The 25,600-nt window shown below is 44.0% G+C and overlaps 1 protein-coding gene across 8 annotated transcripts in view; it reads right to left on the bottom strand.

Moving 5' to 3' along the window:
- Positions 1–24,574, bottom strand: part of PTPRT (protein tyrosine phosphatase receptor type T) — a 571,615-nt gene extending 547,041 nt beyond the window's left edge. The window contains exons 1-5 of one of the 8 annotated variants that reach the window (XM_066978461.1): positions 24,485–24,574; positions 23,708–23,766; positions 22,166–22,315; positions 19,482–19,669; positions 4,045–4,256 (exon numbers count right to left, since the gene is read on the bottom strand). The gene's annotated coding sequence lies outside the window, so the exon portion shown is untranslated. The other 7 variants (XM_066978465.1, XM_066978464.1, XM_066978462.1 and 4 more) reach the window with 7 other exon arrangements.
- Between the last annotated feature and the right edge of the window lie 1,026 nt (positions 24,575–25,600).

Below are 25,600 nucleotides of genomic sequence, written 5' to 3'. Positions count from 1 at the left end.
ATTCTGTTCTCTTTGTGGGCTCTTGCCCAAATGACTCAACACAAAATGGTCACGCGTCGAACATCATTCTGCAAAAGTAGTTTTCTTGTCCCTGCTCACTTCCCTCCTCACATCCCACCAGGAGAACTTAATTCAACCCCCAAATGAAGTCTGAAAGGGAGGACTGCTGCCTGCTGTGGGCAGGGATGTTTCAGGGTGAAAGACTAATGCTATGGGAGAGAATCCAGGGATTAATTCCTCTGAAATCCAGGTTCAAGAAGTAAATAAAAAGAAAGGCTGAAGACTGCATCCTGCAGTGCCTGGCTGTGCTGTACTCCCGTGATTCAGACAGCTGACGTTACTCAAATCTGCTTTCCCTTCACACCAGGAGAGGCTGAAGTTAAGGAAGCAGAACCTCAATTTCACTTACACAAGTTTAATGCCAGCCTAACTTCTGACTCCTGTGGGTGTTACTTTTGATTTATACTCATGACGCCAAGAAGGAAATCAGATCAAGGGAGTATAAATCAAAGAGAGATCAATACTGGGCATCAAGGTACTAATTCTATCTCTTGAAGCAGCCCTTCCAAGCCGCAGGAGGCCGGGGGACAATTCCCCTGGCTCACGCACAGCAGATTTATGCTGAGCTCTGGTCCTGGTGCAGGAGAGATGTTGGAGGTGGAAGGGGATGGAGCTGCACCGTGTGCTATTAAAAATCTGTGTCTGTCTGGTCTGTCAAACAGTCTGTGGGCAGCTCTGAGAGGTTGTCATAAATCAGTGCACCCTCGCTTTGGGGTCTGCTGATGAGAGCTAAGACAGTTTAAAATCATCTTTCACCAGTGCTTTTCCTTTCAGCTATCAGAAGTATCTTGCCTTCAGGAGCCACTACAGAACCTCAGCTTCACACTTCCCCTGAAGAAATGACCACAAGAAATAGGAGGTGGCTTAAACCTCTTCCTCAAAACCCAGACCAAACGGCACAGCAATGGTTTCTACCTCCTGCGACACGACAGTGGTGAAGCTGGTCTTTAAAGCACGCTGAAATGTTTTGTGCCAGGAGCAGACACGTGCTGGCTGGGGAGGGCTGGGCCACCAGTCCCCAGGAGGACACGGTTCAGCATTAAGCACGCTCAGTATGCAGCCTGTGAAGCACCAGACAGACATTCAACCAAACCAACAGCTTGTGTGGTGGAGCCTTCATTTGTTTTTAGGAGATATATTAAAAAGGATGAGGCGATTTGGCTGCTTGATGTACATATATTATGGAAGTCTGAAAATCAAAGGGTTCGGCAGTGGAGAAGTGGGCGAGGCATGGAAAATGGGCAAGAACTTTTTACTTTAGCAAATTTTACAAGGTATGGATCAAAGGACAAAATCTGCACTTCCTTCCCTTGTGGAAATTTGCAGAAAAGTGTGATTGAAAGGGGAGTTTTGTTTGGGGGTATATAGGGGGCTGGTATGGAGGGATTGATGGCATGTTAAATTGCAATAGCTGATACCATAATTAAGTAATAAAACTCTCCAAGCAGTAATTATAGGACATGTCAAACTGAGTTATAAGGCAGGAGGCCAAAGGCCAAGTGATTAACCATCTGAGAAGTGCAACAATTCCCTGGAAGTGCTCAGCCCACAGTGCCGTTGCTGCGATGAAAAATAATTTAATAAACGCCAGAGAGCAGGACCAGCATTACAGCTCCTCCCTGAGCCCACGGCAGTGCCCCATGACTCACATCAGTCTCCCAGGCTGCTTGAAACAGAGTCAAAGGAGCTGCCCAGGGCCCTCGCTGTGAGGCTGAGCACATGATTTCGGAATCTGTGCCTTCCTTTGACTGACCTCCTGTGAGCAGGCCCGCAGTACCTGGTGTGAGCATGCCGCACCCACCCCTGCACTACCTGCGGCTGTCGCACCCCAGGGTGCTTGGGTTTGCTCAGGACAGGACCGGGAGCACCCGGTCAGCTGAAGCTGAGATGCGCTTTAGAAAGCCGCTCACCCTTTTAGCAGTCAGAACAGTCTCCTAGCAGAGACGGGGTGCCTTACTTAATGTGGTGTCTAAGATAGCTGCTGCACCAGCCACTGAGGATAATTCCTATCACTGCAGATTTCACACAGAGAGGTTTCCAGTTCATTAGCTACAAAGAAATAAAGGGAAGGGGGGGGACTCATCTCTATCTCAGTACAGAGATACATAAAATTGTATTTTTCTCTGAAAGTTATTCTGTCTGCTGCTTGAGGAGTGGAGGCAGCAAATTTGTTAATGAACTAAGCTGCCTCATAATCGTTCGGACTTCAGGAACTCACGGCTGGGCCGAGCTCAGGACCATGAGGGGTTTTATTTGTTATAGTAAGGTCAGTGCTCCCAATGTACACTTGGACACTTTACACAGATGTCAGTCTTCTGCAGGGTATTGCTACCTTGCTGCACGGTATCTATAAAGGTCTGAACTACTTGCTTTTTAATTTCATTTTATGTGCCTTCTGCTCAAGGAATAGGAGTTCTTGCCTTACCTTCTTTAAACACTTTGTTACTTTTTATCTCTCTCTATCATTACCCCTTATTCCTCTAACATCTAGGATATATGGTTCTAATTTTTTAATCTCTCCACACACTGCAGTTTTCCATTCTGTTCATCATTTTCAGTGCCTTCCCTGGACCTTTTTTATTTTTGCCCAATCCTTCTTTAAGACTGGAGAGCAAAACTGAGCAAAGTGTCTGTGTCCTGGTGTCACTTCATATAAAAGCTACAACACAATATTGTACTATCAGCTAGCCCTTTCTTAATGCAAGCAAACATTCCGTTGGCTTCCCTGGCTGTTGTTTCTTGGTGAATAGATATTTTGTTGGCAATGATGCCTTACACCTTTCCTGACTACCTACGGTTAATTTAACACCAAGTTCACATACGAGTAGTTTAAACTCTTCTTTTTTTCCTTTCAGGAAAAACGTAGCCTACCTAAGGATCTACCAAAATTATTTGCTACCTCACTGATACTGTTGGCAATCTAAATCATTATTTTGGCTTGGCAGTAGGGCAGGTCCTGGAGCGTCACTCCACTAACCTTGTCCTGACATGCTTATCAGTCATTCCTTCATAAGAGGACTGATGCCCACGTAGCTGTTTACCTCCCAATAAATGTTTGTAAGAGACCATTTAAAACCTTGCTGCAGATGGCAACGTTTGAAAGATAGTTTTTTCTCCACCCTGCTGCAGGAACACAAAGAAGTGTAATAGACTGGAGAGAAGTGGTTTCTTTCTTACAGAATAGCACAATTTTGTCCAGGAGATAACATTAAGGAGCACTTCATAACTAGTGTATTTTTAGCTCATTTATTTGATTAAAGTGAGCATTGTTTCTCTGTGCTGTCCAGATGATTCCTGATATGAGAAATTTGCACATATTATGTACTTGACAGTCCTTCACCATGCTATGCACCTCACGCTGTGTAAGTAAGCTCGTGTGATTGACGCTGACTTAGTACTAAACGCAAAGAAGTCACACGCTCTGACTCAGTTTCCCTCTATGGCTAATGCAGATGATACCGACCTGTTTTTATGAAGCGCATTGAACCCATCACACCAAGCACAATATAAAGCCCTTTGCCTCTAACCACTTGATGCTTGCACATGCTACCATGTCTTTTTGTCTTTCCATAAAACCGATTCTTAAATCACCATCATTCTGATTTTTCATTATCCCTACTGACTGCCAGTAAACCTCTCCTCTTTCATCCCAACGTCAGTGACAGGAGGACAAGAAATGTTGTCGTTTAAAGAACTTCATAAACACAGCCTTCTGAACACCCTAGGAGGCTGTGTAGGCACCAGAGCCTGCCTATAGGCTTCCAGGGACCACAGCACTCACCACCTGCCTAAGCCAGCATGTGATAAAAGTTTTGGGTATCTGACATCTGCAGCTGCTTGCTGTAAGACCTTTAGCCCATTTCTGGAGTGTTACTGAATGCATTAACATTGAAAAATAACTAGTTATATAAATAAGTTAAATGAATAACTGATTTCAATGACTTAAATTAACTCCTCACTCCAATAGGTAAGAAAAATACCTGCCTTCCTCTCCCTTCACACACTCTTCCTCAGCCTCAGTTATGAATCACTTCTTTGTTCCAACCATGCAGCTCCAGTGTGATTTCCTCTCTGTGTGCACAAGAAGCCTTTCTCTCCTTCCCTTTTGTCTCTCTTGGGTCTTATTAAACAAGGCAGAGTCACTCCGCAGTCCCTCGTTAGGGGCAAGGCTGGTGTGGATGGAGGAGCTGCAACACCTGGGTGAAGCAAAAAGGCAGAAGTTATTCCTGAAATAGCAGAGGGACGGAAACAATGCTCCTGTGTTACTGGTGTTCACCTCTGCGAGGGTAATTCTGCCATTATTTTATGTGAGCAAGAGGAAGGGATTCTTTAATAATGCAAAAATTAAAGAAACTCAAAGTCTTATCATCACTGCCTACTAATAACCTCACAGCACACCTTTTATGAAGTGGGTGCATATATCACGTTTCCAGATTAGAATTAGAAGCACAAACACCATTAAATGGAAACTTAATTATATAATATTGTTTAATGGCTGTTTTTATGTTTTAGAAGTGTATTAAGCAATGTTCCTAGATTTCCTCTCTTTGCAATTACACCAAACGTTAAATCATTACACCTATTTCACAAATGTTTACCGCAGAAACATGACAAAACCAGTCTGCAAGCACAGGATATTTAGCATGGTGGCCACATGCTTCATTTACATGGTGGACGTTCCAAATACCCACTTAAGCCTCAAAACTACATTTTAGAAGGTGCCTTTCTAAATGAGGCAACTTTTCTGAGCTATATGCTAAAGACTAGGCAATTAGGCAAGCTAAAACAAGTGCAAAGGATACTGGAAATATATTTCCAAAACTAGAGCTGGTTACAAAGTAGGGATGGCTGCTAGTGGAAATGGGCTTCCCCATTTGGCACTTCTTTGTTGCTAAGGATACTGAGACTTACGGAAACTTGACCCTGGGGTCCCCACAGCCCCTGGAGAAAGCTCTGCTGAGCATCTTGGGTTTCTGGCAAGTGGTGAGCAAAGCAGAGTTTTGAAAGAGTTTTGCACATTCTTCCTCTGAAATGGGTATTTCAGGTATACTAGCCAGCTGCACTGAATAACAGGTTCCTGCCTGTTACGGTCTACGTGCTCCCCCAGGTGTTTGCTCTCATTCTCATGGTATAACATTGGCTACAAATTCCCTGTAAGTTTAAAAAAATCAGCAGATTTCAGCAAACTTTCTATCCCATCTGTATTAAATGCCAAATGTCTCTCAGATATTAGAAAAGATTTCCAGGTTTCTAATTCAGTGCCATATTTCTGGCTCTCTGGCCCTGTGTGAGACAAGAGAGGAGCTCCCAGGGTTGTCACTTCCAACGTGGATGGCCCCCAGACTGCCGGCACCTGGAGATAACCTGGAGGGAGGAGGCAGGGGGTGCTTTGGCCTGCTAGTGCTCTTGGGCTCTGAAACACACTGGGAAGACCCAGGGAAGAATAAACTGCATCTATCTTCTTAAAAAGAGCCTGGTCCATGATGCTGGGCATCACAGAAAGTATTATAAATTGCATGAGCTGGTCATTTGTGCCACAACCAGATGTCTCGGTAATCCATCAACAACTAAGCTCTAGCTGATAAACTTTCTTCTTTTTTTTTTTTGCTGCTTATTATCAATCATGCATTTGGCTGGAGGAGGGGAAAGTTTTCAAGCTCTGCTGCAGTGTCTGTTCTGGAGGAAGAGAAGCAGTTCCCAAGCTGAGGCTAAGTGTACTCCACGCGTTCCCTGACACCACCAAGGTGCAAGGTTTAGATTTCTGAAGGTTTTTGATGATGTTCTCCATCTATTTTTCTGAGACAGTCTAGGCAAATCATTTAGACACGGTGCCTAAGTTTACTCAAGCCTTTGATGAGCAATGTGTGGTTTAAAGTGAGTGCCTCCCACAGACTCCACGAGGCTTTAATTTATGTTTGGAAGGGGACTTGGCTTGTTCCGCTCAAGAGTCTGTAACTGCAAGATCGTATTAATGATCCAGAAGGGACAAGTGGCATGAACGAGCCTTGTACCTGTGGAAAAACATTCAGATTTTTAGCAAATGTTTTTTACTTATGAAAATAGACGTCAGGTTTGCAGCTCCAGGCTTTTTCATCCTGCAAATGCCTTGCAATGCCTCTCCCGACCTAGGCACTGGTTTCTGCTTCTGTCCTGCAGACTCCAGCTCCGTGCTCCTGAGCATGGCTTTGCAGCGACTAATCCTCTTCCTCAGCACAGAATTACATGGATAATTGTGCAGATACTGTATGTCTTTTAGCAGGCTTACTGGAATATCTTGCACTACAGAACAGCAGATCTCTCCTGTTTAAAAACTTCACTTGCAGTATTTGATTTAACAAGTCTTTTTTAACATTCTTCAATCGATTCACTTAGGCAAATTCATAAGAAGATGCAAGAACACATTTTAGTTGAATTTCAGGGGATACTTATTGCATGTTAAATACCACTAGGCAATTATTTAATGAGGTTTAACAAGTATGTAATAGATAGATTACTTATGACCTATATGTGAAACCTCAATGAATATGTTTAATCAACTGGCATTCAATTAACATACATTAGGCTTTTCAGTGCTCTATTTTAACTGTCTGGCTAACAGACCTGGCTTGCAGACTTGTTAACTACTTGCTGTCCATAATTTTAGGTCCAATATTGCACCTCTAATAGATAAATAAAAATTAATTGCAAAGCTGCTCTTAATGAGTTTATTGGCCTGTAATTATCCATTTAGAAGTGCAGGTCCCATTTGGTGCATCAGTATACTCAATTATCTTGCTGCCTTCACTAACGTAGGGGCCCTCCTGTGCCCCAGACAGTTGCACCTCACCTCGTTCTGATTCAGCAAGGAAACTAGCTAGTGCCTTCCACTGAATGTCAAGATTTTCACCAGCTATTAAAAGGTAATACAGGATTAAAGTGGAATATAAATGAATGCTGCTGATGGATGTCCTAGGATGGAACTGCTCTCTTGAAAAATCACAAACAATCCAGAAACTCCTCTGCATCTCCTTAGTGCTACTGCTTCATTAGAGCTTAGTAGGGAAAGACAAATTTGTAGAAGACTGTCCAGTTGTATTCATTAATTTAAGTGTAACTTTTGCTTTTTGTTCTTACTGACAGTAGAAACGTTGTCTCTCTCCAAAAATTGTCAGAAACACATAAAGCACTATTGAATAATGTTGAAAGCAAGCTGAGCTAGGAGAAGTAGTGAGAAAGGAATTAATACCCAACACCCCTCTGAAAAGCACCTGATATCTTAGGCTTCCTTGAAAGATTTGGAAACACTAAGGCATTTACTCTACTTGCTTGAAAAGAGCCAAAAAGTCAAAAAACATGGGGAACGCTAGATAATATTTTCTGTAAACCGGTCAATTTTGCTACAGAGACCTTTATTTACACCTTATTTCACTCAAGCTGCTACACATTGCTCCGCAATACAGCTTCTAAATCTTGTCCTTTGATCCCAATCTATTTCCCCATCTGACACTGCAGGCTTCACATTGCCATGTGCTGCACAAGGAATAATGCAGAATTTTTGGAAGAGGGAAAATGGTTTGTGAAGACAGAAGCCACAGTGGGAGAAGTGAGAAAACAACCCAAATCTTGGCGAACTGCTAACTGGCTTAAGAACACACGAAATGCCAGTTTCGGTTCAATTCCCCATCTTCCAAACAGAAGGAGCCTCGGTGCACGCTGAAGGCAGCGCTGGAGCGGAGGTTAAAATACTGCAGATTCCTCGTGCGTGTTCTCTGCACATCAACTAAGGCAGACTGCCTGCCAGAAGAATAGCTGTGTGCCTTTGTCCAATTTTAATTCCTATCTTCATTTTGGAGTAGGTTTCTTTTTGGAAACTCTCTGTCTCTGGCTAATTTGCTGTGTTCTCTGCTGATAAGTGCTGCTTTCTAGCACCAGATATCATAGTCCAGGCAAACTTTGGTGTCGAGATCTGAAGGGCTAAAAAGCAAGAAGATACATTTTGTTCTTTCTTCTGCAGAAAGGACACCCTGCAAGATTAAAGTAACTGGATTTTGATCAGCATTTCCCATTTGCACTGGGCTCTTTACGAATTGAAATGTAAAAGGTCAAAGCTCCAAAAGCATTTTTCATTTCTAAAGAGGTTTGTTCACTACTGTAATTTAATAGCCATGCCAAAGCTGATAAGATTTTGGAATCTGTCCATGGCGTGTATTGATGTCACAGGTCAAAAATAAAGGCTTCAATGTAATTTATTTCTCCAAGCACAGTGAAGATAATAACTCAAGCACAGAGCAATATGTTAAAACTAAATTATATTCAATAAAGATGACTTATGCCAGTCTTCTAAAAACTAAATACACTTGGCTCAATTCAAATTTGCTCATCCCTATGGTATGGTAGCCTCCAAGAGGTTCTTGGGCATTGCACAGCGGCCAACGTGCGGTTCTGTTTGCTCTGAGAGCACTGCAAGGGGCAGGAGGTTGTTCCTCCTTTCTCTGTTCAAAATCTGGCTCAAGGGAGCATTTTCGTGCACCAGCTTCTCCTTCTGTTTTGCTTTCTGCTGGATGGAATGATGCATAAGAGCAAAAATCCTCTCCTGCTATAAATAGGGCCTGCGCATGTGATGCAGGGGGGAGGAGAGCAGATGCTGCACTCAGGGCTTCAGCTGGCATGTCAGCCTGTCACGTGCAGCTGGGGATGGGGGAAGGAGCCACTTCCAAAACACTGGGAATGACAATTCTCAGCAGAATAGGTAGAGCCTTTCCTCTACCACCCAAACTGCAAACTGAATGTAAAGCACTGAACTTCAAGGTTGAGCTGTTTGTCCACTCACAGTGCAGAGCTCTAAAGCTGGAGCTGACAGGGATGTTGTTCTTCCAAGCAGGTATTTACTGGGATCCAGAGGATGCAGGAAATCCATCCTGGTATGGAAGCCAGATCTTAAACCATTATCATTAATGGAGTGTTCAACCAGCAAATTTTAGTGCCAACCCTGACCTAACGTTTAGCTTTCACCCTTTATTGCAACTATTTAGGCACACTGCTTCTAAGAATTTCTTCACATGACAGAGGGTTTCCTTACATGCCTCTCATTTGAGGCAATGAGACTTGAATCAGGACACTTGCTTCTGACTGGATGTGATGGGTTATTTTAGGCAGTAACTCTACCCAAGAATTCATAAGATCATTAAAATGTTGTATTTGATTTCAAACAATTTTACAGCCTCAGAGGAGACATATCCAGGGAGAGGCAGAAAGCCTGTGATCCCGGTATGCAGGCAAATACCAAGGACGTTGTACTGGATAAATGTACAAGATCTGTGATGAGCTGGCCCTGTGATCCATAAAACAATATAATGTCTGCTGGTGTACTTCTCAGGAGTTGCCCTTACTGCAACTACAAAGCACTGCTGAGAGCAGGAACGCTTCTGCACAAGTTTGCACTGAGTTTGAAATCTTCTTTACATTATATGGATGATTCTGATTTTAGTACAACATCTACACAACTAATAATTTGCAGTAATTTGCATGTCAGGAAAAATTGCTTATAATCTGTGAGGCAGTTAGGTGGTTGTAATTTATCTAATATCACACACCTACAGAAAGCTATGGGGATGAGAGTAAGGGTCAGCTCTTCTGTTGTCTCCAGGCTCTAATGAAAATCCAGGCATGACTTCCTCTAAACAATGAGATATTTCAGCCAGGAAAAATCAACCAGTGTGAGGGAAAAGCAATCAAATAGCAGTCTGGGTTATGAAAATCAAAATAGTGAAAGACTGGTGGCGTTTACCTGCTATCACAACCACAGCTCCAGAATGACCACTGGCAGAGATTAGAATAGAATTAGAATACAGAATAGAAATAGAATATGGAATAGAATACAGAATAGAAACAGAATTAGAATAGAAGGAACCATAATTTGCACCAAAAAGTTCAGTGTAACAGAAAAAATAAAACACCGCAAAATAACAGAACCAAATAAAATTAACAAAATCAACAGTGTAAGGCTGTAAGACGAGCACAGACTCAATGTCTGTTTGAACTGAAGAGTAAATCAGGTGCTACAAGGCTGTGACTGGCAGGTCACGCATCTTCAGCAGGCTGCTGTCAACCACAACAGCCACTGCCAGGTTACAGGCAAGTAACCCTAGAGTCAGGGTGGGTGAAAGGCAATATCAGCTTCTCCAACATACACTCACAAAAGCAGCAGGAGAAGCTCCCCACAAAATAAAGAACAATGCTGGAAAATGCCGTTTGAGTAAAGACCAGAGGAAGGAGATGGATCATGAAGGCAAAGTGGCTTCTCAAAGAAGTGACAGAAAAACCCTTCATCCACACGCTAAGGTTGTAACTCTCAGGTTATAGCAGCTGGACCCCCTTGTACGCCTTAACAAAGAAAGATTTTAACAGTAAAAAAAAAAAAAACAACGACAAACCAAAACAAAAGAAGCAGCACCCAAACCAGTTTTAAAAAGCAGGTAGAAGCTTTTTGAAGCTATGTGATAGAAGGTCCATGAAGGTAGTGACCTTGGAAAATAACTCAAACTTTCAGCATTAATAAAAACAGCAGTGAAATATTACATAGAAAACTCAACAGCAGTTTTCTCAAAGTTGAAGTCCATCAGCATTGCTGAAATGGTGAATGTTTCCTGGAATGTGAACATGGAGAAAAAAAAAATTACTGCTCTACAAAATGAGGGACTGGCAAAGCTTTGCAAGGAAACAGCAAAATGACTCCATGCTCCAAATAGGAAAGAAAAAATAGCTGGTAAACTAGAAAGGTCTTCAGCAGTGTCACTCAGCAAAATGGAAGAGTTGGTTATGGTAAGCCCTGGGGGAGAAGTATTGTGTTTCGGCTCATAAGACCACATATTTACCATAAGAACAAATCAAAACAGCACTGATAGTAAGCCAAAAATCAGTAACTGTTACAGAGCAAGCTCTGGGGGCTCAGGGGAGCATCCTCGTTTAACTTCTGCATTGCAAAAAGCATTCAGTGGTAATGGTGTCCATTGCAAGTGCATTTGGGGGGTCTGGAGGAGTAATGCAGCACAAGTGAAGATGTGTGTCTTCTGCCAGGTGCCATCTTCAGGTCCAGATGCAGGCAGGGGCAGATTGTGTGCCTGATGCTACAGCAATGCTCAAGTTGAAGGCGAGTTCTTCCCCCCCCACTACTTGGCATTGCCACCAGCTCTACTACAAGAAATAACTAACTACTTTCCTTATGAAATGCTTTCAATGATAGCTATACTAAAAAACAATCAAATATTGTAATGACAGCATCGCTCCTGTAAGTGACAGCTTAGCCAACACTGAAGTGAGGACCAGAAGGCTATGCAGAACTGTGGGGAAAATACTGAGAATTATTCAGGTTGAAAACAAGCCTTGCAAGAACTGCAGCAGTTTCAAAGTCAAGAACAGCTTTGCAAGGTAGAGATGACAATCAAGAAACTTCTTTGCATATTCTGGCAGCAAGGCACAGGGCCATGGAGATTGCAGAACGGAAATAATGCTGTGAACTAGAAGGTGGCCATTGCCTCTATCAGTTTTAAAAAAAAAAAAAAAGATTTAGTTATCAAAAGCCTGCAACTTAGAATCAAACAGGGCATTTTTGCTTTTTTTTTCATTTATTTCTTACCATATGGATGTGAAAAAATGGAAATCCGTAGCAGACACAGGCAGATATGACAGGCCTTTGAAAGCAAATGCCTTAGGAAGCTTATGATGTTAAATGAAATTAATTTCTTAAAAAAATGGAAATTCATCAGAACTCAGCAATCATGCTCTCAGAAGTTAAAACCAAAAGAAATGGTCTGACGTATCTGCTAAGGAGAAGGTCGGCACCTCTGCCTACATCTGGACTGCAGGAGCAGCACGTGCGGTGCACGCAGCGCAGAGCAGAGCCCGCGAGCAGCAAGTCCCTGCGATGAGCCGACAGGGGCGGTCGTGGCTGCCCGACATCGCTCACACCGTGCGGCAGGGCTCAGCTCACACGCTTTTCTCCACGGTCAGGACGAAGCAGTGTTAGATCCCACTCCCATTACCAATGACCTTAAAGCCTTTTGGCTGACATCCTAGCTCCAAGACAGATGATCTACAAGGAAATCCAAGCCACAGGTTTTCCTGGTTTGCCCATTGATACTCTGAGTATTTTTGCCTCTCCCCGATGAACTCACCGCTCTGCTGCTGGACAGCTTTGGAGCACCTCCAGCTGCAAGTTAGTAGAAACTGTCTGTTAGCTCAGCCTATTCCTAATAAAAGATAAATAACAGCAGCACTACTGGGGCAGAGCCATTGTCCATCTGGCCCCGTTTGCTATAAAGAGGTTTAAAAACGCTAATTGGTGGAGTTGCTTCTCCTATTGGTATGAGGTGAGTGGTGGTCAGTGACCACATTCAGGTAAATTTCATAGGTTTCAAGCCATTTGCTTGAGGTCGTAATATATTTTTGCTGTCTATTATGTTCTTCAGCAGATTCCAGACCATTCAGTGACAACTGTCGGATCAATACTAGTGAAGGATATTAAAAACGTGTTCTTAAACAGAATGCTGTTGATTGTTTGTAGACCAGCTGCTGGGCAAATGCTTGCATTGCACAGAAAGCAAACAGAAAGAGCCAGGATCCTAACAAACAGAGCACAGGGAGGATGAGCAGGATGACTCACGTTGGAGGAACCATGTAGCTCCACGAGGCTGGGGTTGTCCTAGGCAGGGCAATGGCAAACTCCCAACACAGAGCTGGGGTCTCCTTCCTGCTTTATCTGCAGTTCATTACCCATCGAGAATTGTGGAATTAATAAGAAGGCTTTGGTGACCCTGGACCATGCTCATAATGAGGAATGGATGTTAGCAACACTAAAGTGAGCACAGTAATTAGTGTTGCCTATCTGCAGAGACCCCAGAACCCTCCAGCACAGAAAATAGTCCGCTTTTACACGTGGATTGTGTTTGAGTGCCTCTTCCCTTGATCTCTGTTATACAGCAGGTTTGTGGACAGATGCCTCCAAAGCCTCTTTCCATCCCAATAAATTGCAATATGTCTCCTCAGCCATCATGCCAACAGCCCCCCAATGACTTTGGATGTGAGGATTTTGGCTTTTGGTGAGCGCTGCCATTACCGCTCAAATCAAAGCACCTGCAGCAAGCTCAGCACCCCAGAAATCTGCACGTCAGAGCTGTGCACCCAGGATGTCCATGGTGGTAACGGGCACAAGCATCCCCAGTGCTGGGGAGCGAGGGGCTGGTGACAGCCTGATGGGAAAACCTCACAGGGCATAAATACAAGGGCATCCTTCCCACCGCTGGCAGCTCTTTACAGCCCTGACCTGCAGGGATCTGGGCTTTTTTCTGTAGCTGGTGGAATGAGTGGTTTACATATAAATTATCCGATGAATGTAGCCTTGTTTTCTGTTCATGAATCATTCATGGCCTGAGCCCGGTTTTGGCAAATGCACACGTTTTCTGTACGTATCCTCTGAATCCTTTGAAGAGTGCTGAGCTGACAGCGGTGCCCAGGCTGCCCCTTTGGGTTTTCAATACACGTGGCCTGCAGGCAGGTGAATCTCGTGGTCTCATTTTGGCCCCGTTCACTGCATAACTGAGCTGTTCAGATCCAGGTGTAAAATGATAAAGCCAACTAGTACAGTGTCTTCCTTGGCCTGACCCCCAGCTCCTGTTGGCCACTTGCAGCTCCATTAAGAGAACTTTGTCAGGCACTGCTCACACGCCACTGACACAGCTGTTTGAGGGTTTTGTCCTCACTTCTTGCTACGGAGATTTTCCTCTAATTTCAAGCCTAAATTAATTCCTGGCTTATTTAAATAATTTGTCCTTCCCATACTTTGCACACCCAGTCTTCACCTAAATCAACAAAGTGCTTTCTTCCTCTCTCAGACGAATAGTCCTTGTGTTCCTCTGGCTGTCCCAGATCCCTTCACTGGACCATTTGCAGTTTGAATTCGTAGCTCTCACACTTTTGGGAAGAGCTGCGCACCCAGTTCTGATGAGATGAGGCCAACCTTTGTCAAATTGAATTAGTGCTTCCCTGGACTTCCAGCACTAGCTGGAAATCCCACTTGGATATACCTAATCATTTTATTCTTGAGACCATATAATTGGCCATTAATGGTTAACCCATGACATTCAAATACACTTGGTCACTTCTAACAAATAGCTGAAATTTTTGCTACTGTTCCATAAGAACTTGTCCATACGTTATATACTATTGCATTTTATCCCACTTCTATTACTTCAGTTTTCAAGGTCAGTCGTCAGTTAATAGCCCCATCCTGGTGTGCACTGACGATGCTCCCAACATTGCATGAGCTGTAAATGTCATTGGCACGCTCCCACGTTCCCTTCCAAGGTCAGTGCAGAAATGAAATATGTTCAGTCCCGCTCCTGGTCCTGGGGGATGTTTACTGGTAACCTCACTTCAGAGCGATAATTCCCCTTTAGGTGTTTCCTGTCATTGGCCTCCCTTTAGCCAGTGCTGTACCCACTTTACAGTTCCTGTATAAATTCTCCACGCTTTCAGTTGAGCTGATAATTTCCCATGTGGCACTATATCAAATGATTTCTTCGGTCCAGATAGATGAGATATCCTGCATTTCCTTTGTCTACAAAAATCATTTATCTTATCAATTTTATCACAAGCAGACACAGCTTGCCCAGCAGATTTTCATCGCTGGCAGGACGATCATGACCGCAACACAAAATTGGGGTGCTCTCTTACAGCTATGCTGGACCTGTGCATTTGGAGAGGGGGCTCTAATTTCAGAGACAAAATCTCTTACAGTACTACCCCTGGAAATGACCCAATTTGCCACCGAGGCTGTGAATAGACGGCAACTCTCATTCCCATCATGGAGCTTAAAGTCAATGCCAGCGATGTATTTTCTTACAGCAGGCAGCTACAGCCCAGCACAACAAGGAGAGAAGACAAGGCATTTGCCTGCTTTATTTCGCTTGCTGTTATATATCTATTTGTTTATTGTAAGGGAAAAGTGCATGTTTTTTACACAAAACTGATAAGTTTAGTGCTTTCATTTTATGTTCTGAGCAGTTAAGCATTCAGCGTTTTAAGCGTAGCACCGGTTCTTTATAACTCAGTGCTGACAACAGGAGTGTAAGATAATGGAGCCTAAAGAGAGAGATTTTTTCCATTCTTACATTGTTTCTGAAATATGGAGCGATCAAATGCACTCAGTAGAAGCTTTCTATCAGTAAATCTTCAGTAAAAGTGCCTTGAAAAGTTAGACAGAAAAATTGTGGAAGGGTAAAAAAAAAAATAAAGGCTTGTGGTTTCAGTAAAAACTCACAAAAGTTTTCTGAAAATTCCTTACAGGCACTGCAGCAGGTTTTCTCCAATCTGGTTTGAAGGAAAGGGCTTCAGCCCCTCCTTATCTCAGCATTCACACAAGGAATGAATACCCAAAAATAATTTTGGGGGTTTTCCTCATCTGTGGCACAGCACTTGGGCAGAAGAGGGAAGGGTTAATTTGAGCCGTGCTTTCCAAGCGCTGCAATCGCAAGGTGAGATCTGGGAAGCTGCTGCTGTCCCCTCCAGGTGCCTGCCGCTGCTACAGGCTGTCCTGAACCTGCAGCAGAAATATTCTCTCCATTTCTCAGGCTCATCATGCCACAAAATCCTGCCTGCTGGTTACAGCCCGCACGTTCGTTGTTTCCAGATCGCTGAGAAGTTCTCATCCCTCCTGGGTGTCTGGTTTTAAATTCCTGCTTGGGCACATTTCCTGAAGTGAATAGAAATGTAGGACTTATCTACACACGCAGTTGATAGGATCTTCTGCAAAAACTGCCCATGGGCAATTATGCATTGAAAGGGCAATTACACACACAGCAACCCAATTTGCATACAAAATCCAGCTCATTGCCAAGAATTGTATGTACATTTTTGTGCAGTATTCAGAAAATTGGGTCCCAAAGATATAAATCCCTTCTTCTGATATCAAATCACTTTTTACTTCTGCAACCAGAAATGGAATAAAGGAGTCACATTAGAAAAATATTATCAGAAAATGAGCAAGGCCACATCGAATCAGGCTGCAGGTCTGCCTGGCACTGGTCAGGGGTCAGAGGAGCCGTGTAGGAACAAGCCCAATGTGTCCCAAGGCTCGCTGAGCATCTTCTGCCAGCATTTTGTGGAGCAGTGACTTTCGCAGTCAAAGGAAGGCTTTCAGTATTCAATAGCCTGGATTATTCAGAAATAAATGGGTTATTCTTGCAGATAAAAATTCAAATAGAGAATAAACCAATTCTATTTGCTCACATATGTCCATATCAATACAGCGTCTGATGCGTAAATATGCCACAGCAAGCAGATTCCTCTCCCTGCCTCTGCACAGCGCAAATGCGGGTGGCAGCGCCGCGCTCTGTGCTGTGTGTGCACCCGCAGCTCTGCCAGGACTGCCCGAGCTGGCACCAGCCGTCCCTTCTCCACAGCCCTTTCCTGGGGCACTATCGGCCTTGGCTGTAAGGAAGACAAGAGGCAGAAATCTCTGGTTTCTTTGCACCATCACTGAGACTTATAAACCCTAGGCCGGGTGACGTTTTCATTCAGCTGGCATGTTTTGATAACCCTACTTCCTGCTGTCACAGGTATTCAGAGTTGAAAAATAAAGCCACCCTTTATGAAAGTACATTTAATGAGAGTTTAATGTTCACACAGTAAATTTGCGAGCAGCTGGATTTGTTTTTAAGTTTCCTTGACGTCTTTTATTTGTTTTAATACATGGGTCTATAAAAGCCATTTCTCTGCGCCTGCTAATGAGCAATAGGGGACTCAGCAATTTAAAACCTGGAACGGGGCATCAAAATGAAGAATGCAGTAAAGGCTGCCGGAGCGGGGAGCTCCAGATGTGACAATCGGTGCTTTATAGGGCAGGAAGATAGAGCACAGGCATGTGGCTGTGGTGTCACACAAGCTATGGGCTCACAGACCCAGAGCTGTGATTTCCATCAAGCTAAACATGAACTAATGAACTTGCTTCCTCTTTGTGCTAACGAGCTCAGCCTCAGTCCATGCTGCAATGGGAGCCTTGCCAAGGAAGGCCTAAGAGGATGGGTGGGAAGAAACAGGACATCTATGGAGATCCCAGATGATCTGAAGCTGACTTCGGTAACAGAAATCAACCCCAGTGACCCTGCCACCTCTCTGACACTAAAGCTGTTGGGGCTTTTACTAAGAAATAGCAATGAGAAGGTAGTGCCTACCCACGGCCATTGCATTGCACAAAGTGAAAGAAGCATCTGGGAGCCTCCAGAATCAGCTGGAGTTGGGGAAGACTTTCCTTGGAACATATTCCATCAGAAAGACAAAGACTGAAATTGAAGAAAAGATAAGATTCTCCTAATATATTTTGATTTGAGAAATTGTTTTGGAAAAAGAAATCGCTAGGAAAAAATATTTAAACTAGGGTACTTTTTCTTGATGTCTTTAAACAAAGCCTTTTAAGCTACATAACAGCAGGACATTGATTTTATTTTAAAAGAATTAAAAGCTGCATAATGAAAGTCTTTAATTTCACGAGAAATATTTTTTACTTTAATTTCACTAAGTGGATTTTATGAATTGCTTCAAGTTGATGTGAAATGATTTTCTTTTACATTTCCTTATTCAGGTTGTGCAACAGAGAGAAAAATCAGTTCTTTGCACAGCTTTACTCTTGAATATATTGAATTCCTCTGTGAAGATGGAAAGGATGGCAATCCTTGCAAACCGAGTAATTCAGATGAATAGTGTCTTCAGAGTCAATTACCACTGTGTGGAGCTGCTTCTCACTTCTGTCTCATCTGGACTCTCCAGCTCAACTTTTGCTCTCCCCAGAATTTCTAATTTTTCTTTTTTCTTTTTTCCTTTTTTTTCTCCAGACAAACTAGAAAGGGATCCCCTCTGTTGTGCACATGGATTAACTAGAGCAAGGAACTTTAAAACAAGTCCCAAATCCCAGAACTGCTGTACTGCATTATGAAACACCTCACCAATACCTTTGTGCGCTTTGGTCCAAATGTCATCTTCATAAGCTAAGTTACTGGCAACCCCAGTCCTATCTGGTTTGAACTCTGCAAAAGGGGAGAAGAGTTTAGCTTTCCCCCAAAAGCAGATGGTCAAAATCCAGCCCAGCTCTGAGCCACCACATGCGGCCCCTCCCCCAGGGTCTCCTAATGGGTCACCGCTAGTTCTTTCTTGCAGGCAATACCAATTTAAGGGAGAACACCACTAAATGTATAAATATCACGAATACCACATACGTTACCATTTGTGAAAGACAAGCATTTCATTTTCCTGCATTCATGTTGGTTTAAAACAGCAGAGCTGCCTGCAGCGCCAGCCTCTGCCTGCCCAAGCTACCTCTGCATAAGCAAAGCCATGAATTTAAAGCACTTTGTCTGCCTGCTGTAAGGGTCCACCACGGGCAGAAAAACACTGTTACCTCCTCCCAGTGTTGGTGTCCATTATATGCCTTCCTGTTTGGTCTGGCAACATGCCGGTGCACTTCCTATTCTCTATTGCTAGGGAGATAATAAATAAGGCCAATTATTCCTATCGGGGTTGCATTAAGAACCACTACTTCCTGCAGTGCAATGTAAATGCCACTTTTCATTCTTATTTCTATGATTCTTTAGCCAGTTATGGATCCATGTTGCTGTGCTTATATCAAAGGCAGTTTTAATTTATTTCAAGATTAAAATTTTATGAGAGATTGCATCAGATGCTTTTCTAAAATTCAAATAGACTGTGCCCACCACATTCCCTTCAGCTAGTAACTGTAACTCTATTTTAATAAGATATTGAATTTGTCTTCAAGATTATTATTTTTTTCTGCATAAACCCACCGTCAAAAGAATATTTTTCTCCTTTTTTATTTCAGATTTAGAAATTCGATGGATGGTAGCTGACTGTGTCAGACTTTTTCTGATGAGTAGGACAGTATTTACATTTCCTCCTTTCCTATACATTTCCTCCTCATATAATTTCTCAGAAATAACTCAAATAAGTGACTCCATCTGGTAATCCCTTTATCATCCTAGGATGCATAACTCTCCAATTAGTTGGTCTCTATGCGTTTTACATGTTTGCGAGGATTTGATTAATTTGCCTTATCTCTTTTTTTTTAATGCTTTCTGTTCAGTTATGTATAAAACATCTTTAATATGAACCTGATTGTACTGCATAAACATACAGGTCATATTCTACCATGAAAGCCTGCACAAACCTGTTTTGTTCAATGAAATGGATGCCCCTTGCGCTGTGCCACCTGCAAGGTTGGCCGCTATGTGCTGGCAGGGACATCTCCAACTCCATCTCCATCTCCCAAAACCACTCTTGGAATGATGCACATCAGGAGTTTGTGTTTCACTCCATCATAGCCTCTCCCTGAGACTGTTTCAGCTCTAATGTATAGCCTGATGTAAGGACATACATACCCTGTGTTGTGAGACTTTCCTCCGCAGAAGAGGAACCACCTCTTTCCAAAGAGACTGAATATTCACTACTGGGGAAGGACGTCCGTAGCCCAGCCTGTGGCCACTGCGTATCTGGTTCCCTGTTGCCTTGATTACAGCAGCATCTTCCTCATCTTAGTGTATTCTCATCTCAGGCGGCCAACTTGCTTCTGTCAATAATAAAAATAAGTAGCAGAGCATCCAATGTATTATTGATCAGAAAATAAATATTTTAGTGTTTTTCAATAATTCAACATTGTCTTAAAAAAAAAAAAAAAAAAAAAAAAACAACCAAAGCCCCATGAACAATGAAGAAAATTCCCCAAGTCCAGAGAGGGCTTTTGGGAAAAATGTAAAAAGGATAAAATCTGTGTTAAAAGCAGACATGCCTCTCTCATTTTTTAAAATGTTTTCAGGTTCGATATAATAGTAGAGGGTTTGATGCACTTAATGATTCGCCTGAGCTGGTTGGGAGGGTAAAATATCTTTCCTACCTCAATAATTCATCAGAAATAATGTTGCAGTGGGAAGTATACAAAGGGTTGCACCCTGACGGAGCAAAGAAGCAAGTATCTGCTGCAATAGCATGCTTGCAAGGGACTGTTTATTTTATATGCTACTTCTTTCTATCCTTAAAGAAACCACCAGCTCCTTCTCTTCTACCATAGCTTGTGCCAGATTGACTTATTTTTACACCTAGATGAAACAAAAACAAAAACAGAAACAAAACCAAACTTTCTTCTACTTTCTATGACAACGGCCTGTAAAAGCACACACCTAGCGGTAGCTGGCTGAACGTTAGATACTTGTACCACGTTTCTCAGTGCATTTACTGGGAGACGTATCACGCAAGCAATAAAGACCACTGCAAGTACTTTTCTACTCTTGAAAAGTGCCTTTGAAAATTGGCAAAAAGGAATTCTGTGGTTGCTGTCTTTTATCATATTTGACCTGTTTACAGCTCCAGAGGGATGGTTTCCCTGGCACTTAGTGCTGCATAGCCATCCATATCTGATCACTAAGTTTCCTTGGCTCTGATCCAGTAATCAGTCAAAACTTCTGCACTAACTGTATTTAAACGATGCCCCATTTCCGTACAGAGGTTACGAAGTGCTAATTTCATATAAAAAGAGGAAGGCTCTATCACATCAGAAGCAGAAGGCTGATGAAATGGAATTAACGTAAGCAAAGGAGGGGAGATTTACAAGAATCTCTGTCCTCCTCCAGTCCCTTAGCCTTCATGCCTCTTCCCATGCTCTTTTTCCAAGGGAACACTTGAAGAGCTCCACAGACCCGAGTCTGCAGCTCAGCTCAAGGCAGCTCATCAAGGGTGCAAGCCAAGAAGCAGTGGCAGTGCTGACACCTCACATGTCCCCCGGCTCTTCACACTCTGCTGGTGTGAGTCCACACTGAACACTCACCCTGCTGGTGCTAGGCTGCTTTTATTATCTATTATTTTTTATTATTATTGTTATTTAGCTAGAACAAAGTTAGCTTTGTTCTGCCTAGCCATTCTTGGAAAATAAGACGTGATTTGCTTTTATTCTAGATGCAGACATTCAGTTTATTAATAATTATGTGAGCAATGGTAGCGTGCACTAGACCTAGTTCACATGAATGGCAGGCTCACTGAAAGAACTGGCCTGGCTGGGGGGTGAATCACCATTCCTGCATCAGAGCTGTGAAGTTGGGATGAAATACGCTACTGATGCTGATTCCCTCCTCGTTTAGCTCCAGTTCCTAACAGAGATCAAAGATCCTATTAGACAGATTTTATGAAGAGACAGTCCCTCATCACAGACTTTGAACGAGCTGAACAAAAATTGTTTAAAGAAAAAAAAAAAAGGGGGTCTGGCTCTTCCTCCAGCAGGTGTGTGCACATCTGAAATGTCCCAAATAAAGATTTTAAAAACTCATTTCCAGAATTTGCAGGAGTTCTAATGAATCTCTCCGGCTCTCTGACGCAGAGGAAGAAATATCTCATTAGTTTAAATTAAAACAAACAAGTGAGAGGAAAATGCTCCAAAAAGGAGCCATCAAAGCATTAAGGCTGCGAACATAATTTAAATAACAGACTTCTATGGGACACAAGTGAGAATTGGGGCAGTGGAAGAACTTGGGCTTTGGGGTTTTTTTGGGCGTGCACATCAGCCATGCTGTTCCTGCTGAGTCCCAGGGGCAAGGCACGCTCAGAAAGGACCAGGAGGAGAGCACTGGACAGGGGTGGATGTTCACTAAATACTCATACTCAAGCCAAACCTGTTGTCACTGACTTCCAGAGCTGCCACATCACCACTAAAGCCTCTGCTTGCCTTCCAAGCAGCCAAGTCACCTTTCCAGCAACATTGGTGCAGCCTAGGGCAGCTCTGAAGGTACTTTACCACTCCAAGATAACATCCCTAGTACTTTCCCTGTCCTTTCTTAGCTGCTGTATAAATATATGCATGTGCTACCATGACTTGAAGTCTCATAATACTGGGGTTCCATAAAATTGGAGTAATTTATTCCATTAACCAGGCCAGCTAAAAAACAAGATTTGTATTTCCATGACAAACGCATTTCAAAACTTGGTCTCACTCTGCATTGCAACCCTCTCCACCTTCTGCCCGTTTAAGTCAATATTCCTGAAAAAAAAAAAAAAAAAAGTTTTTAAAAATCGCACTTACAGACCAAAATCTCTGGTCTTCACCAAGAGAAGTTTGCCTTGATGGTGGGCATGTTGGCTGTCTGCTACCTTCAACTCCTTTTGATGACTGGAAATGGCTTTCCCTGGAGGGGAAAGTCCTCACCGTATTCTAGCTCCTGCTGTTCTGCTCCTACCCGGAAAGAAGGAAAAGAGAGAAATTCAGCGTAAGAAGCCTCCGATTTGTTCCCTGAGTGCAGCTCTGGTGCCGCAGCCTCAATCAGCTGCACGCCAAACACTTTAGTTAATTGGCAACAAATTGGGAGATATGAGTTGATTGCAATAAATATTTTATTAATTTAAAGAAACAAAAGGTTGCATCTAGCCCAGTTTGATTGTGCACAGTCGCACACATTAATATGTAATTGCCACATCAATTGGCAATCGTGGGCTCAGAAGGAGCTCATTAGGAAAAATACTTCTGCATGTATCCTCAGTAGGTGTCAATCAGCATTGCGCCATTGAGATCGATGGAGCTAGGCTTATTTATAGTTAAAACAACAAGAATTCACCTGGAAAATAGATCCTACAGTATGTTTTCATATTTAAGCTAGACAGAGGAAGAACTGATTTTTCCTCTGCATTTTTTTTGTTTACTTAAAAATGCAATTTTTTCTGTATCTCACCTATGCTTAGAAACCAGGTATTATTTTTTGTGCCTAACACTGTAACTAAAATACAAATATTCAAAACTAATAATGCTGTAGCTCTCTACATCCCGTGTTTGCCTTCTCCACTCCATCCCACCAGCACAATGTGAGGAGCATCTCTGTCTGGGGGGGTGGGAAAACATCTTACGTTCTTTCTGTCTCCAGTTTTGAGGTTTTCATGATAAAATCAAATGCAGGCTATGGCAGAAACATGTGTGGCAAAGCAATGACAAGAAGTGGTTGAATTATTCATGGTGAATAAATTAGCGATGAGCACAGACCCTTCCCAGCACAGGAAGCCTCTGTTATCAGAGTTATCTCTGAGGTGGTAGAGCCCTGTGCATGTCCAGAGAAGCTCCACCTAACTGGACAGACTTTCTGGGGAAATCAGTGCCAGGATCAGACCTGTAACTTGAAACAAAGCACTAGAGCTGTCGCTGTAGTGATGTTTTATTAGCAAATATGTATTTCATTTTCATCCAAATGTTGCACAGCAAACCACTGATTTCCACACAATTTTTGATGGGAAAAAGTCAAAATAAAGCACTTCTCTCTCATTTTGATAAGGAAAAAAAAAAAAAACACATCACATCACCTATTTAACTCACTTAATCCTTTTTTTTTTTTCTTAATTTCCTGCGTGTTTCTGATGTTCTCACATTTTAGAAAGAAAGAACCACAATTATATCACTAACGTTTTTTGTAACACTTTCATTCTGTCGGAAAGGTAAACAATTTTTCTCTTCTTTGTTTTTTAAACTCAAAGTTTTTCTGCAGAACAGAAATTCCTCTTTCTGACCAATCTGCTGTGCGGATGAGATGAATAATTTTTCCGGCTGCATTTTCTTCCTAAGTTGTTTACTTTGACTACTTACTAGTCATTCTGTGGGGTATCTGAGCTGTCACTGAAGTCATTTTGGCTTTCCTTCTGCTCCTGGAACAGAGGACAAACTGTTTAAACAGAGGAATAACAAACGATGAGCAGCAACTAAAGAAATGTAAATAATTCATAAATAGTTGTTTCTGCGCATCCTGGCGCAGCCGTTCCCCAACAGCTATGCAAACAGAAATCTGTTTGTGCAGCAATACTCGAGCCCCTTCCCATCGCTGTTCTCAAGCAGCAGCCTGGAAGCAGATTTAAGAGCTGCCACCGGCTGTACAGAAAGGGAGAAGATAAGGCACGGCGAGAGGGGTGTTCCCGTCACGGGAAAGGGCGATCGGTCCGGTTTCATCGGCACTTTGTGTGATATGGGACCACAGAACGGCTGGGGTGGGAAGGGGCCCTTAAGGCCCACCCAGGGCCACCCCCTGCCCCCAGCCCAGGCTGCCCCCAGCCCCACCCAGCCTGGCCTCGGGCACCCCCGGGGATGGGGCACCCCCAGCTCCTGGGGCAGCCTGGGCAGGGCCTCGCCGCCCTCAGAGGGAAGGATTTCCTCCTCACATCTAAGCTGAGCCTGCCCTCTTCTAGTGTAACGCCATCCCCCCCGGCCTGTCCCTACCCCCTGGCAGGGTCCCTCCCCTCTCTCCTGCAGCCCCTCAGGCCCGGGCAGGCGCTGGGAGCTCTCCCGGGGCCTTCTCTGCCCCAGGCCCAGCGCCCCCGGCCCGGCTCCATGGCGCAGGGGCTCCCTCCTGAGACCCCCCCGGCTCCTCACAGGGGCTGCCGCGGGCAGGGGGCGGTGCCGCCGCCCCTGGCCCCGTCCCCGTGCCGTCAGCCGCTCTCGCGATAGCGGCGGGCCCGGCGCTGCCCCGCGCTGCCCCGGAGCGTGCCCGGCTCAGCGCGGGGGGGGTCGGGGGGGGGTTGTGTGTGAGGGCACGGAGCTGGAGGGATGCCCCGGGGCTAAATTCGTTCGTTTCCTTAGGGGGACTTGTAAAAAAGACGGGGAGCATCTCTTTGCTCAGTCAGATATTGACAGGACGAGGGGAAACGGTTTTAAACTAAAAGGGGATTTAGGTTAGAGGCTAGGGGGAAATTCCTCACTCGGAGGGCGGTGAGGCCCTGGCACAGGCTGCCCAGAGAAGCAGTGCATGCCCCGTCCCTGGGGGTGCCCGAGGCCAGGCTGGGTGGGGCCTTGGCCAACCTGGTGCAGTGGGTGGTGTCCCTGCCCACGGCAGGGGGTTGGAGCTGGGTGGGCTTTGAGGTCCCTTCCAGCCGAAGCCATTCTGTAATTCTATGAAAGTCAGGACTTTTTTTTTTTTTTTTTTTTTTTCTCCAGCTCTGCAGATGGGAGGCAGCAGAAGCAGCACAGGGGGGTCCCTGTGGTACCCAGCCCACACCAAGCAAGGACTACCCTCCAGCAAGCACCACACTCCCCACACAGCCAGCCACCATCTCCCACAACGCCTGTCTCCGCCTCAACTTCCAGAAACACCAAATTTGTCCAAGAAATCGTGCCGGGCGCTTACCTCAGCAGCCCCCTGCCTTTCCCAGGGCGCTGCAGTGTGGATGTAGGCCGCTGCACACCATCAGGCTCCCAGGACCTCAGCCCCGCTGCTCAGACCCAGCCCTGAGCAGGATCTGATGGTGGTGCCTGGGGTCCGCCACAGAGGTGCTCCACGCCGGCCCATGCCAGCAGATGGCTCTGGGAGATGCGTGCAGCGCGCTCAACCTTCTGTCTGAAGCTGTTCTTCAGTAAATAATTAATGAGGAATCGAGTAATTCAGACTTTTCAGTTTGGCACGGGGACTATGGGTTGCTCCCACCATATTGAAATCTCCATGCTATCAACTGAGAAAGTAATGACAATGGTAGCTAGGTGAGAGTGGATAAA

The sequence above is a fragment of the Anser cygnoides genome, chromosome 16 (assembly GCF_040182565.1).
Source record: "Anser cygnoides isolate HZ-2024a breed goose chromosome 16, Taihu_goose_T2T_genome, whole genome shotgun sequence".
In the NCBI taxonomy this organism is placed as follows: domain Eukaryota; kingdom Metazoa; phylum Chordata; class Aves; order Anseriformes; family Anatidae; genus Anser; species Anser cygnoides.
This window is presented reverse-complemented; position numbering and strand designations above follow the sequence as displayed.